The sequence below is a fragment of the Choloepus didactylus genome, chromosome 3 (assembly GCF_015220235.1).
Source record: "Choloepus didactylus isolate mChoDid1 chromosome 3, mChoDid1.pri, whole genome shotgun sequence".
Classification (NCBI taxonomy): domain Eukaryota; kingdom Metazoa; phylum Chordata; class Mammalia; order Pilosa; family Megalonychidae; genus Choloepus; species Choloepus didactylus.
This window is the reverse complement of record NC_051309.1, coordinates 135,711,208-135,722,794: the sequence shown is the minus strand read 5'-3', so window position 1 is coordinate 135,722,794 and position 11,587 is coordinate 135,711,208. Positions and strand designations below refer to the sequence as shown.

Genomic DNA, 11,587 nt, shown 5'->3' with positions numbered 1-11,587 from the left:
CCATAGATAAATGAAATATAAAATTTAAATTAGAAAATCAATGAAATAAAAATGGAATTTTGAAAAGGTCAGTAAAATTGACAAATCTTTAGTTAAACTGACAAAGAAAAAATGAGACAGGATCCAAACAACTAAAATCAGAAATGATGGGGTGATTACTTCTGACCACATATTTTGCTAGAGGATTGTAAGAAGATACTATGAATGAATATATGCCAGTGTATTAGGTAATCTAGATAAAATAGAAAAATTCCTAGAAATACACACACAACCTAGACTGATTCAAGAACTCAACAGACCAATAACAAATAAGAGATTGATTCAAGAAGTTGAATCAGTAATCAAAAGTCTCCCAACAATAAAAGTCAGAGACCAGATGGCTTCACTGGTGAACTTTACTATCGCACAAAATCCAGCACCCCTTCTTGATAAAAACACTCAGAAAACTAGGATTAGATGGAAACTTCCTCAAAATGATAAAGAGAATATATGAAAAATCCACAGCTGATATCATACTCTGTTGAAAGACTGAAATCTTTCATTCTACAGTAACAAGATGAGGATGCCCACTGTCACCACGGTTAGTCAACATTGTACTGGAAATGTAGCAAGAGAAACTGCTACCTAGATATTTGCTAGCCTATTAGGCACAAAATAAATAAATGAAAAGCACCCAAATCAGAAAGGAAAAATAAAACTTTCCCTATTTGCATATAGAAACATCCTAAAAAATCCACAAAAAGGTAATAGAGCTAGGAAATTAAATCAGCAAATTGGCAGGATTCAAGACCAACATGCAAAAATCAGTAGTATTTTATACACTTGTACTGAACAATCTGAAGAGAAAATCAAGAAAAAAGTTCCATTCACAATAGTAACTAAAATCATCAAATATCTAGGAATGTATTTAACCAAGGATGTGTAGGATTCCCATAGGAAAACTAGAAAATAATGCTAAAATAAATTAAAGAAGAGCTACGTAAATGCAATACATTCTGTGTTCATGGATCTGAAGATTAAATGTTGTTAAGACATTAATTTACCCAAAGAAATACACAAATTCAATGCAATCCCAATCAAAATTCCAACAACCTTTTTGCAGAAATGGAAAAGGCAATCATCAAATTTATATGGAAGGGTAAGGGGTATGAATAGTTAAAACCATCTTGATGAAGAACAAAGTTAGAGGACTCACAATTCCAATCTTAAAACTTATTACAAAGCTTCAATAACCAAAATAGCATGGTACTGGCAAAAGAACAGACATAAAATCAATGGAATCAAATTGAAATTTCAGAAAAATTATCACAGTTATGGCTAATTGATTTTTGAAAAGGGTGCCATGTCCACTCAATGGGGAAAGAATAGTCCTTTAACAAATTGTTCTGGGAAAAGTGGATATCCCTATGCAAAATATGAAGGTGGACCCCTAGTTCACACCATATACAAAAATTAACTCAAAATGGAGCAAACATCTAAATAGAATAACCAAAACTATAAAACTCCAGAAGAAAACCTAAAGAAGCATTTCAAGGCCTTGTATTAGGCAGCGGTTTCTTAGATTTTACACTAAAAGCATGAGAAACAAAAGAAAAAATACTTATATAGCACCATATCAAAATTAAAAACTTTTGCACATGATAGGATTTCATTATTAAAGTATACAGACAACCTACAGAACGGAAGAAAACATTTTGAAACCATATATCTGATATATCTGATAACGGTTTAATATCCAGAATATATAAATAACAATTAAAATTCAACAACAAAATGACAAACAATCCAATTTTTAATATAAGCAAAAGACTTGAATAGACATTTATCCAAAGAAGATATGCAAATGATCAATAATCATGTGAAAAGATGCTTGACATCATTGTTCATTAGGGAAATACAAAACAAAACCACAAGATACCATTTTGCACCCTCTAGAATGGCCACTATTTAAAAAATGGAAAATAGCAAGTGTTGGAGAAGATATAGAGAAATGGGAACACTTCTCATTGTTGGGAATGTAAAATGGTGCAGCTGCTGTGTAAAACCATTTGGCAGTTCTTTCAAAAAGTCATATAGATCTACCATATGATCAAGCATTCCCATTTACAGATATGTACCCAAATGAATTGGAAGCTGGAACTCAAACAGATATTTGTACACATAGTGCAAATTATAAATCATAGTGGCATTATTCACAATTGCCAAAAGACAGAAGCAAACCAAGAGTCTATCAAGAGATGAATAGCTAAACAAAGTGTGATATATACATATAATGGGATATTATTCAACCACAAAAAGGAATGAAGAAGTTTGATGCATTCAACAACTTGGATGAACCTTGCAGACATCATGTTGACTGAAATAAGCCAGACCCAAAAGAATAAATATTTTTTGATGTCACTTATATGAAATAATTAATAAAAACAAATTCATTGTCAGGAATTAGAATACAGGTTATTAGGAGAAGAGGCATTAAGGAATAGGGAGCTAATGATTAATTGTTGCAGAGCTTCTGTTTGGGGTGACGCACAATTTTAATAATGGATGGCAGTGATGGTAGCAAACATTGTGAGTGTAATTAATGCCACTTAGTTATATATTTGAAAGTTGTTTAAAGGGGAAATTTTAGATTTTATATATGTTACTAGAATAAAAATTTTTAAAATAAGACTGTACAATACAGTGAACCCAAAGTTAAACCATGGACTATAGTTAATAGTATAATAATATTGTTTTATCAATTGTAACAAAGGTACTACACTAATGCAAAATGTCAATAATAAGGAAAACTGCATAAGTGTATATGGGAACTCTTTATATTTTGCATATATTTTCTGTAAATCTACAACTAAATAAAATAAAATCTAAATAAAATAATAAAATAAAAATATTATGTATCTTGATTACTGAGTTTTTGGTACCACATTAAATTTTTTCCCTTAATGAGTCTCTCACTCAACTCACCCTTCTGATGGCCCTCTTTCAGCATCCATCCTCAAGAATATTCAACCTCCCTGTTTTCATGAAACTCTTATTATGTTTAGGTGGGGACAGACAAAACAACCACGTTGGAACAAATAAATTTCTGGTTAGGTATATGTTTATGTAAAACGTTAAGATAGGATGGCCAGAGCTGGGCCTCACAGACTGTGATATTTAAGCAAAGACATGAAAGAGTTGAGAGAACCCTAGATTTTTGTTTATACAAATCAGTTTGTATCTTTTAGATCTGCTCATTGATGTGGGCTTAGGGACTTGGAGATCAACTGACTATTTCTCAATTTCTTTCATCTTCATGTATTTTGATTATCATCTGGTCAGGTAGATATTTCCATATGTGGGAACATGCTTTCCCTCTGCCTTAGTATCTCAGTAACTAGGGCGTCTGCCTCATTAGTTGGCCTATGATACTCTTGTGTTCTGGTATCCCCATGAAATCAGGTACCCAATTTAACATGCAACTTCCCACTAGCATCTCTGGCCAATAAAAAACCCACAGGTCATCCAGATCTCTGACTACAATTAGTATCCAGAAAGCCACAGGGGCCAATTACAAAGTCAAATCTGAAAGGGCTTATACATCCAAAATAACAGCCTGATTTTGTAATTTTATATATAAAGAAATCTGGAGAATTCATGTGGGAGTAGATTTTCAGGGAGCTAAACCAAAAAGGAAAGAACATAATTTTAGACTGAGCTGAGTTTATTAGGACACATGTGCATTTACCAGAGAGTTTGAATTCAATATGCTAGTTCAAGCAGTTGGGAAGTTGGGAGTAGTTCTCATTTTTCCCCCTGCTGTTTTTAATAAAACCTGGATTCAATAGTGATCTGTACTACAAAAAGCTGAAATGTCAAGAATTCCTTGGAGTAGTGTGAGGAAAGAGTCCAAACACTTAGAGAACTCTACCATTTGGATATATTCATCACATGTAATCTACCCATCAACCCCTGCTCTGAAGACTGTCCTTCGAGATGCTGAGAAATAGATTTTTGAGAAACATACTGTAATTGTATTCTGTATATTTATAGTAATGTGGATATTTTCAACACAGACTTGAACAGAATTACTATAATCTGAAGCATGTCCTTGGTCCCCAAACTATTCAGTTTACATCTGAAAACTAGATACAACTAGCACACGACCAGACTTACCCCAGTTTACAGTTTGATGTGAAAAAGTCAATGTGCAAAATTAACTCTCTGACTTTAAGGATTGTTAAAATTTCTCTGAATAATATTTAATGTATTTTAATGTTTTCATTATAAAATGAAAAGCTTAATTTATTTTCATTTTGAGATAAAATATACATGAAGGGATTCCTGATTGAATGAATATGACTAACTATTTTTCCAAGATCTTAGAAAGAATTAATAGTTGGTCAAATAGTCAGTTTTCAATACTAAGAAATTGATATTTGTTTTACAAGACAGTAATATAAACACTAAAATAAATCCCAAATGAACTTGTTGGAGCAATATGAGCATAAGACAGCAGTTTTGGGATAGACATATGTTTCCCAAATCTGCATCCACCTAAAACTTTTCACTTCTGCTCCACTTGCTTTTAAGAGTTCACCACTGGAATGCCCAGTTAACACATTGATACCCCAGACCTTATTACTTCAAAAGCTGAGGCCAGGGGTCTCCTACCCCTACAGTCTTCATCACCTGCAAGGTCTTCCCATAATTTTGAATTATTGGGCTTTAAACCTTACATTGATTTTTACCATTTCTCTTTTTCTAATGCATCACCACATTTCTCCTATTATTTATTTGCAATAATAATTTATAGACGTGCATTTTTTTCTAATTCTTCAACTACAAACATTCCCTAAGTTGCCATTATTTCCTTTTCTTTTGACTATTACAGTTGATTCCTACATAGTACGTTGTTCTCACTCTTTTCCTGTCTACTCAGTATTATCTTCTCCAAAAATACTTCCCATTGTCACATCCTTGCTGTTTACTGATAGTTGTACTGCATTGCTAGGCAATTAAATTCAAACTCTTCTTTTGGATCGTCAAGGAAATCCAACAACTTTTTCTCTTTATTCTTTAATATGGTCTCTAGCTTTGGTCAAGGAAATTTGCCTGTCATCTCTAACAATACCTGTGTGTTTTTGAGTGTTCACTTTCTTGCTCTTACTATATCCTAATTGAAAGGGGTTTTTTCTTTGACTTGAATCTACTTGTATCCTTCCCCTTTCTCTGACTCCATGCCTCTGCAGTCTATCCCCAAGTCACTGATAGATGCAGTGTTCACTGAGGCTCATGACACGCTACACAGAAGCATTTCATATGTGTGTATTTTTTTCTGAGTGTATCCTGTATTTACCACGTGAGATTGTCATTTTCCTAAAAACATCTATGTAATTTTTTACACTCTCATCACATTTAAAATATAAGAATCAAACTGCACTATGCTACCCTATATATCATTAATTCTAGTTTTTAGCATAGTCCCAAGGATCCCTGAGCGTTAAAGGAGAGGCTTCAGGAAATATACAACCTCTCAAAATTGCATTCTATAACAAAAATATTAAGAACCATTGATCTAGTCTAACACTAAAAACTTTACAAATGAAGAAAATGCAACCCAAGATCAAATAACTAACTTGCTTGAAGAAAACAGACTAAGGAATTTTGAATCCTTTTTCTGTTAACTTCTGAACTCAATTTCACATACTCATGAGGATATAAAATTCCATGAAAAGTCTTCAAAATCCATTATTCTGCTGCAGGCAGAATTTGTTATAAAGATCCCAGCAGATTCAACCCATGATGCTATTAAAGATCTCCTGGGAAAGGAATTTCATAATTTCCTTTAGTTTACTTTCACACAAACCTAAAACCAGCCTCTTACACCAACAATTCACATTATATTGCTTCTCTTTCTTAGATCCTGAAATACACACAAACATATACACACCCTACAACCTTCTATTTAGTTTCTACTTTTATTTAGGGCAGAATGAATAAAAGTATAATTTATCTAACTTATACACTTTCACAAATATTCTTTCATCTCAAGTTTTGTTCAAATATGAAAATTAAAAGCAATGCCAAATTAGTTATTTGAGGACTAATTGATAAACTCGTAGTCATTCACAAACCCTTCAGCCAAATAAACAATTATTTTTGCTGTTAGCATCTCATGTTTACTCTCTTTGAGGAGGAAGTTGGGATTGAGAATGGAAACCCTAGCTTGAACTATGCTCATGGAAACCTAGCACTAGCAGGCAAGTCTCTAGGCAAGCTACAGCATCCCTAAACCAGCTCAGTACTATAGAGGCCTCTCATGGAATGCATAGAGGATAGAATGTGTTTTTTCTTCCTCTTAAGTTCATACCCCTCGAAGTATCCGGGAAATCCTATCCATTTCTCACATGCCCTCAGGGAATTTACTCTTAACTTTGAAGCAAAGGGTAGAATTTTAAGTGATTTGCACTTCCTAGTAAAACTACTTCAAATCATTCTTGTTTTCATCTCCAAAGGTCTCTTGTCAAAGGGAAACAATTGAAAGATTGAATATGATGGATAGGAGGTGAGAATTCAATCTCCCTTCATAGATAGATATTTGCAGTTCCATTTATGTGCAGAATCAAGGAGGCTGAGTCTAAAAATGCAAACCATTTTTTTTTTGGCATGAATTATTGATGTTGTTTTGGAGGATAAAAACCGATTAAACAATTGTGATTCTGAATCCACAGGTGCAAAGTGAAAGAATAGACAATTTATCAATTGGAGTAAAAAGCGCTGACCGAGATGTATCAAACAAATCCTAGCTACTGCTAGGAAACAATCCAGATGACTGTTTGAGATTTACAAAGTTCAAAAGGGGAATTCAAGCTTGACCTGTAATAACTTTGGGAAAGGATGTAGAGCAAGCTGACAGAGTCATTGTCAGAGAGGACTGCTTGAATATGGATACAAGAACAAGAAGTTGAAGAAGAGGGATGGCATGCATAGATGGCTGAAAATAAAATCACGTTCCCCTTCAGCAGGTTTCACAGGCAAGGAAAATGACATGTCCATAAAAATAAAGCATGCTTGTTCCTTTCCAGAGACTCTTCTTTGAGACCTCTGTCTTCTCACTGCTTTCCTGAGGTCCTGACTTCCCCTAGAGATTGTTCAAGGTCTGCATTGTTGCACTTTGGAATATTTTCTATCTTCTGAAAGCACCATGATTGAGTGCTGCCCAAGCGCTGAAGAGTGGGCAGTCAAATGATGCTGCTATTTTCCCAGGATTCTTTCTCTGTAGGGGGTACAAAAATAGCCATTTTCCCTTTTTCAGTGACACTGTGGTAGAAGCAAAGTGGCTGACTAGGCACTGATGACATAACAACTATACTTCCTTTGGCCAACTGCTATTCTCAACATTTCAAAGTGTTTTTTGAATATGGCTTGGTCTGAAAAAGGGAAATCGAGAAGTCTCAGAAAGAAGAGGCAGTCTGTGTTTAGGTCACCCTTTCTAGCCCTTGCTGTGCATGGGGTGAGAAGTCTTTTCCTAAAAGAAAGTCAAAACGTATTGTTATTTCTTCCTCAAGCATCAGTCCCCTACCAGATTGCATAGAAAATTGGTAGAAAAAGAGAAGCGTGAAGGGGAAAGAACAACATTTTTTTTTTTTTATCATGTCAGTAAAGACATACATGCAGCAAAACAAGAGGGCAATATTTTCTTTTGGGTTTAAAAGACAAAGATTGCTTTTTAACATTAAAGTATGACTTGTTCTCAAAATTCTTCAAAATATTACTTTGTAGGCTTTATCCTTCCCAAAGCATCATTTCTCTAAATGTAAAATCCCAAGGTTTCTCTCCAAATTTTGATAGAATAGGTAGCATGTGGTAGAAGAGTAAAATCCTGAAACTTAAGATTATATTCTTTAATGAAACTATTACAAATTTTGTAGAAAGAAAACTATTTAACGAGGTTTTACACAGTGTTAAACTTTTTACATCCATTAAACTCAGGTGCTAACATAAAAATAAAGCAAAGTATATTCTTTCTTTTGCTTTATTTGCTTTATTCGTATTGAAGGTAAATTGAATTATTACTATGGATTAAAACATTCATCTTCAAATGAAACTACTTTTATATTTGACATTTAAGTTTCTAAATGTATTTTTGGTTTCTTGCTTTTAAAAATAAACAATTAGCAGAACAAAAGAAATGAAATGTAGTAATTAAATGTTTAATTCAATTGAATAAATTAAAGGAAAATTTAAAGCTTCAAACATGAAATGATGGTCCAAAAGTTAAAATGAGGAAAGGTGAAAAAAGAGAATGATTTAAGATGATTGGACATATGGTAGAAAGAATAAAAGATGCTTTCACAGCTTTACTATGCAAAACTCATACTCCTAGAGAGTGTAATTATAAGAAAAGAATTAATGGAATAGATTTTGTAACATGAAACTAATAAATTTAGAAGCTTTTGAGTTGTGTTACAACTAAAGAAGAGTAGTAAGGATCCTTTCATATCTTGAAGAATATAAAAAAATGATAGTTTATGAAAAAATACCTCCATCATATTGCTTTTGGGTTAGACGGAATAGAGATGAATAGGTATTATAAAAACAAATGCTGAAATCAAGTTCAATAAAGCCAAAATCATTCATTTATTCTACATAGCTAATTTCTACTAAATTGATATGCTGAAAAATCGATTTCAAACCACAAGTTTATTTCTTACTACACCAAACAAGTGAGGTACTTGAAAGAAAAAAAGAGAGAATTACTTCCGTTAGCACAAACACTAAAGTTTATATGAATCATTCACTTGCAGAAAAACATTCATAAAGGATTTAGAGAGAAGGCTCACTCCAGGGTGGGGATGTCCTAACACACATCTTACTTTAAACTGAAATTGCTATGCCACTTGAAGTTTTAATTTAATAAGATAGTTATTATACTCTGAGAGTCACTGATTAGAAAATGATTTACTGTCTAATTGACTCAAAAAGGCATAAGCCATATATTTACAATTGTTTCTTAACACATTAAGTATGATAGGAATTTCTGTGAGTTTTATATTAACATTTACTAAGATAACCTACAGGAAGTGATTTTAATGGACAGGGATTAATCACTTTTTCAACATGATCTTCAATGGAGCCATTCAAACAAAAGCCAATGACATGACCATTTTCAACATTTTTTAATTACCATTTTTGAATTTAGAACAAGAGAAAAAATTAGACATTCCCCTTTCATGAGTAAAGATTAAAGTTATGGTTAAGATTTTTCCACAGTTATGTTTTCCTTTCTCTTTATTTCTAAGGGACATGAAATGTGAGAATCTGTTCTGGAAAAACAACAACACTCATTTCTTTTTGTCACACTCATCAATTTTAAAGAACATCTCTTGAGTGATATCTGTGTGCTTGAAACCAGAATAGCATCTAGTTACAAGAGGTAAGTAGTAGACCAGCTCTTGGTTCCCAGTTTAAAGAGCACAGAATTTATGTGGGAATATAAATCTATTTAGATGAAGACCTTTTATGATAAAAGCTAAAAATTGCATGAAAGTTTGTAAAAATAAGCTTCAAAAAGTAAAGCAATATAATAGAAGACCCCATCAAAATCTGCAAATGCTAGCCTCTTCTCCTATTTCATTTTCAGTGGCCGCATTTTGACCTTGAGCGCGAGCGTCTTTGCTGACGGCTTGTTCACCTCCAGCTGGGTCAGGGCGGCATCTGGGCCCCCGGAAGCCTGAACCCACCTGCAGAACCGCAGCTGCCCTCCTCACCGAGCAGCCCGGTTCCGGCGCAACCGCCAGCTCTCCTTCAACCCTAATGAAGACAAAACCAAAGGGATGGGCAGTATTTCTTTGAAATTCTGCAAGGAACTTCAGGCACATGGTGCTGATGACTTATTAAAGAGGGTCCCCAGGAATTTCTCGGTAAATCTAGAATCAGGATTTACTCTATGCTATACGACCTTGAAAATCTCCCTGCATCCAAGGATTCAATTGTGCATCAGACTGGCACATTGAAATGAAACGGTTTTGCCTCTGTCTTTCAGAAATTTGTCCATTCCAAGATGAGGGCAAGGAAGGAGATAACAGGGCAGTTATTCATTATAAGCATGATGAGGCTGGATTTGCTGAGCCCAAAAACGATGTTTCATGAGTCTGCATCAGTGTTTAGAGATGACTACGATGTGGTCATTGGAAAGGTGTTGATGCAAGAGTTCAAAGAAGGACACAGAGTCAACTACACAGCTCCACAGATCCTCTCTAATCCCTTGGAACCAAGGAAGATACAGATACCGCTGTGGGTGACAACAATGGCTTCATGCTGTTCCCTCACCACACCAATGCCAGGCCTGAGATAACACAATCAACCTGATTCACACATTTCGGGACTACCTGCACTACATCAAGTGCTCTAAGGCTATAGTCATACATATGTGCTGGCAAAAATATCTGACTTCCTTAAGGTGCTGAGCCATGCACACCTGGATGCTGAGAATGAAGAAATGAAAACAATCTCAGGGAAGATGTTTTCATCCCGCCAACTCTTGGGCACAGAAGGAGGATGTGGCTGGCAACTGAAGAGTAGAACACTTGCTACTTGATAATCGGAGCTTTTAATGTTGCATCGCTGCAGGTTCTTAAGGGATTCTCCATTTTGGTTCCATTTTGTATACGTCTGAAAAAGAAACTGCAGAAACAAGCTGTGCTTGCCAAGGACCTCATACTTCCCAAGAATTTAAAAAAAAAAAACAAAAAACAAAAAGCAAAAAAAACAGATTAATTCCACTTGATCAACTTAATTCCTTTTTATCTCCCCTACCCTTCCATCCTCTTTTCCAAACTGCTTTGCTTTTCAGTGTTACTGGTAATGAGTTGTGGGATAATGCAGGCTTAACTCATGTTCTCTTAAGTATTTGAGTTCAAACTTCTGTATCTAAAGAAATATGGTTGGGATCATTAATTAGGAAAATCTTTCTGTCTTATAAAATAAAAGTAAAGCAAAACAGCAAGAAGAACAACAGCAAAATCAAGGAGTAAATTTCATGCCTCAGATAAAAAGTATCTCAAGAGCAAATGAAATGTGAAATTTAACCCATGAAGAAAAGAGAATGGCATCTAAAAACACAGATTGGATAGAACTTGTCATATCATCTCAGGATTAGAAGAAATTACCAAAGTGAGCTTACTTGAGCCACCTACTCAATGTCATGTTTAATGGCAAAAGGAAAAACACTGGTATCAATTGCATATGTGTATGTGTGTGAGAGAGATAGAGGGAAAGAGAGATAGAGATGGAGCTGGAGAGAGAGAGAGATGAGAGAAATAGTAATAACTAATGGTTAGTGAGAGCTTATTATATGTCAGGGATGGTTCAAAGTGCTTTAAATGTATTATTTAATCATTACAAAACTATGAAGCAAGTAGTATTTTCAGTGTCTTTTTTATATTTGAGGAAGCAAATTTCACAGGTCAAGTACTTGTCTGGGTTATGCAGTAAAAGGCTAACCAACATTTGAACCCCAGCAACCAGAGTCCACTCTCTAAAATAATTTGATATTTCAGTGTCACCTGGCATGGCCTTAAGGCATGAGCTGTGGATCAAAGCT

The 11,587-nt window shown here is 34.4% G+C and overlaps 1 pseudogene; it reads left to right on the top strand.

Annotated features, from left to right (window-relative positions):
• The first annotated feature begins 9,791 nt into the window (after positions 1-9,791).
• Positions 9,792-10,582, top strand: LOC119530446 (annotated as a pseudogene).
• Positions 10,583-11,587: the final 1,005 nt, after the last annotated feature.